This window comes from Triturus cristatus, chromosome 1_2, assembly GCF_964204655.1.
Source record: "Triturus cristatus chromosome 1_2, aTriCri1.1, whole genome shotgun sequence".
In the NCBI taxonomy this organism is placed as follows: Eukaryota; Metazoa; Chordata; class Amphibia; order Caudata; family Salamandridae; genus Triturus; species Triturus cristatus.
In genome coordinates, this window is record NC_140580.1 from 1,189,817,720 (window position 1) to 1,189,822,292 (window position 4,573).

Genomic DNA, 4,573 nt, shown 5'->3' on the forward strand with positions numbered 1-4,573 from the left:
TAGGGTCTTAGCTTCTTCAGCGCCCAGACCACAGCAAATGCTTCTCGCTCAATTGCACTCCACCTACTTTCCCGTGGAAGTAACCTCCTACTGATGAAGGCTACGGGTTGGTCCCAGCCCTCCTCAGTCATCTGTGAGAGAACAGCCCCTACACCATGCTCTGAAGCGTCTGTCTGTACTAGGAACTCCTTGGAGAAGTCAGGGGCCAAGAGCACGGGCGCCGTGCACATGGCAGTCTTCAGGGTGTCGAAAGCTTTCTGACAGGTGTCAGTCCAAATCACGTTCCTGGGCTGCTTCTTCGAAGTCAGCTCCGTCAAGGGGGCAACGATCGTTCCATAGCCCTTGACAAACCTCCTGTAGTACCCAGTGAGCCCCAGGAAGGCCCTCACTGCGGTCTGCGTCTTGGGGGGTTCCCAAGCCAGGATGGTTTCAATTTTGGGTTGCAAGGGTGCCACCTTGCCACTCCCCACTTGGTGTCCCAAGTACACCACGGAACCCTGCCCGATCTGGCACTTGCTTGCCTTGATCGTGAGGCCTGCTCGGCGCAGAGCCATCAACACTTCCCAGAGGTGGCGCAGGTGTTCGGGCCAGGTGGCACTGAACACTGCGATGTCATCCAGGTAGGCGGCACTGAACGCATCCAGCCCAACCAGTACCTGGTTGACCAACCTCTGGAAGGTGGCAGGGGCATTCTTCATCCCAAATGGCATGACTCGGAACTGGAAGCGCCCATCTGGTGTAGAGAATGCTGACCTCTCTTTGGCCCCATCGGTCAAGGCGATCTGCCAGTACCCAGACGTTAGATCAAACGTACTGAGGAACCGGGCAGCCCCCAGCCGATCAATGAGCTCATCAGCTCTGGGGATGGGGTGCGCGTCAGTCTTCGTGACTGAATTGAGTCCTCTGTAGTCCACACAGAACCGGAGTTCAGGTGTGGCTCCCGGCGCAGCAGCCTTTGGGACCAAGACCACGGGGCTGGACCAAGGACTGCTGGAGGACTCAACCACCCCTAGCGCAAGCATTTTGGAGACCTCCTCCTTAATGCAAGCCCTGACCCTGTCAGTTACCCTGTAAGCCTTGTGCTTTACAGGTAAGCTGTCTCCTGTGTCCACATCATGGACGCACCAATCTGTGACACCAGGAACCAGGGAGAATCGGTCGGAAAATTGTCCCAGCAAGTGGCGGCAGTCTTCCTGTTGTTCGGGCGTCAGGGTGGGTGAGAGGTTAACTCCATCCACTGACCCATCTTTCTCAGAGGCCACTAAGAGGTCAGGGAGAGGCTCGGTCTCCTCTTCCATTCCATCATCAGTGGCCAGCAGCATGCCCACTTCGGTCCTCTCTAAGTGGGGCTTAAGGCGGTTAACATGTAGGACCCTCAAAGGGTTCCTGGGAGTCTGCATGTCCACCAAGTAGGTGATAGGACTTTTGCGCTCCACAACCTCAAATGGACCTGTCCACTTATCCTGAAGTGCACAAGGCTCCACTGGGGCCAAGACCCACACCTTTTGTCCAGGTTGAAGCTCTACCAGAGTGGCATTCCGGTCGTACCACCGCTTCATCTCCTCCTGGCTGGCTTCCAGATTTGCCTCAGCAAGTTGCCTGAAACGCCGAGTCTGGTTTCGGAAGGCCAGCATGTAACTATATACATTCTGGGGAGGTTTCCTGGGAGATTGCTCCCAGCCTTCCTTTACCAAACTCAGAGGTCCTCTTACCGGGTGACCATACAGAAGCTCAAAGGGGCTGAACCCCAGAGACTTCTGTGGCACCTCTCGGTAAGCGAAGAGCAGGCATGGCAAGAGGACGTCCCACTTACGCCTCATTGGACCGTCCAGGCCCATGATCATGCCTTTGAGGGTTCGGTTGAATCTCTCAACCAACCCATTTCCTTGGGGATGGTAAGGAGTGGTGAACTTGTACGTTACCCCACACTCCTTCCACAGGGATTTCATATATGTGGATATGAAATTGGTCCCCCTGTCGCTCACCACCTCTAGAGGGAATCCCACTCGGGAGAAAATTCCCATCAGTGCCCGTCCCACCACGGGGGCCGTCACTGTCCTCAGAGGGATGGCTTCAGGGTACCGGGTGGCATGGTCCACCAAGACCAGGATGAACCTGTTGCCCAGGGCTGTCTTGGGATCCAGAGGCCCCACAATATCAATACCCACTCGTTGGAATGGCGTACCGACCACAGGGAAAGGTTGCAGAGGAGCCTTGTGCTTCCCTCCGCTCTTACCACTTGCCTGGCAAGTCTGACAGGTTCTGCCGTAGGAATCGGAATTCTTATGCATTTGGGGCCAGTAAAAGTGGGTGACAAGCCTGTCATAGGTCTTGTCCATCCCCAAATGTCCTGCTAACGGCGCATCATGAGCCAGCCCCAGTAGGAAGGTTCTGAACTTCTGGGGTACCACCAGCACACGGGCTGACCCAGGTTCAGCAGCCTTAGGCTCGGAATACAGGAGGTCACTCTCCCAGTACACGTAGTGTGTTTTGGCCTGAACACCCTTGGCCTGGTCTGCAGCCTGTTGCCGCATACCCACGAGAGAAGGGCACTCTTTCTGCTCCCTGCAGAATTCCTCCCTGGAGGGACCTCCTTCTTGCTGCCAATGGGTCAGCTCAGGCAGATCTCCCAGTTCGGCAATCTGTTCCCCGGTAGGCTCCAGAGCATCCCCCTCAGGGTCTACTTCCTCCTGGGCCGTGGGAACTTCGGGGGCCGGTTTCCCGCGCCTCCTGCGCCTTCTCCCTAAGGCCGGTCCCTGGACCTCTCCCTCAGGCTCCAGGACCCTCTCAACACCCCTACTGGCTGCCATGGACCGGGTGGTCACGCACGCCCAGTCGGGTAGACCCACCATCCTCAGATGCGTGGTCTTCTCCACCTTTTCCCAAGGGGAACTCTCCAGGTCGTTCCCTAGCAGACAGTCTACAGGCATGTCAATTCTCACAGCGACTTGTAGAGTACCAGAGACCTCCCCCCACTCAAAGGGAACTTGAGCCATTGGACAACGACTCTCTACGTTGTCAGCATTGACAACCCTACAGTAGGCATTGGGTACAATTTGCTCTTGAGACACCAGGTGTTGCCTCACCGAGGTCACGCTGGCTCCTGTATCTCTAAGAGCCTCAACCTTCCTTCCATTAATGGTCACCACCTGCCCATATTTCTTAGTGTTAGAGGGTAGGTAGGTTACAGGGACCATCTCACTGTCTCCTAGCGAGACTAGGGTCATCTGCCCGGGACCCCCACCCTCCTGGACTGCTACTTCCTCCCCAAAGTTAACACTAGCTACTTGCCGGGGGGGAGCACCAGTGGGTGCGGTCTTACCAAACAGGCGACACTTAGGATCAGAGGCAATGTGACCCGGATCACCACACTTATAACAATTGAAGGGCCCCTTTGGAACAGGTCTACCTGTCGGGGCCCCGTTCTGCTGCGGGGGTGGGGGAGGCTGAGAACCCTTCTGCTGGTTCCCTTGGGAATTACTTTGGGGGCCTTTTTGGAACCCCTTCTGTTTACCCTTGTCCCCCCCACTCTTCTGCTGGGGACCCTGCCCACCTTTGGCGGAGTCTCCCACTTGACCCTTGTGGACCCTGGTGCTGAGCCAGCGGTCCGCCTCCTCAGCAAGCTTCCTCGGGTTGGACAGCTTGCTATCAATCAGGTGCTGGCGTAGCTCAGGAAAACATTGACTGGACAAGTGCTCCCATGCAATTAAATCAAGCAGCCCTTGATAATCATTCACTTTGCTACCCTTCACCCAACCATCCAGCGCTCTGCAGAAAAAGGTCACATATTCCACATACGTACTCTCAGGGATCTTCTTGGTCTCCCTGAACCTCTGTCGATATAGCTCCGGAGTTAACCCATACCTGGTCATTAAAGCTTCCTTCATATGGGGGTATGAGGTTTGGAGATCTAAGGGTAAATCTAACAGGGTGTCACGCCCTTCAGCAAGGAACCTTCCCCACAACCCCGCTCCCCAGTCTTTCTCAGGGACCCGGTGTGAGGACATGGCCACCTCGTAGGCCCTAAACCACTGCCCTATGTCATCCTTTCTGAAATACTCCTTTACTACATCTTTGGGGATGTACACCTTGGACTCTACCTGCGCTGGTGGAGTGCTGCCACCAGAAGGAGCGGTGTCCAAACTTTTCGCCTTCAGCTCCAACTCCTTCAATCTGATATCATGATCCATTTGGCGTTGTTGTGCCTCCAGGGCCAACTTCTGCTTTTCCATTTCCATTTGTCCTGCCAACTTTGCCATCTCCATTGCATGCGCCCTGTCTGCCAGCTCCTCTGGCGACCGGACTCTGCTGGGCTCCTCAAGATTGTCGGGTGGAACGATGTCCCCCGCATTCCGTGGGTCTCGTGACTCCTTCCAGGCTCTCAGCGCCTTGAGGTACTGGTTCTTCTTCCTGAATCCAGCATGGGGAACTCTGAATTTTACACTGTAGCCTTTCAATTGCTCCGTTGTGTAACCTTCCAGTCTCTCCCAATCCACCTCATCGATTCCAGAAATCACAGAGAGTGCTCTCCCAGCGGAGTGTGAGCCAGGCATGGTTGCAGTAATGGCAGATG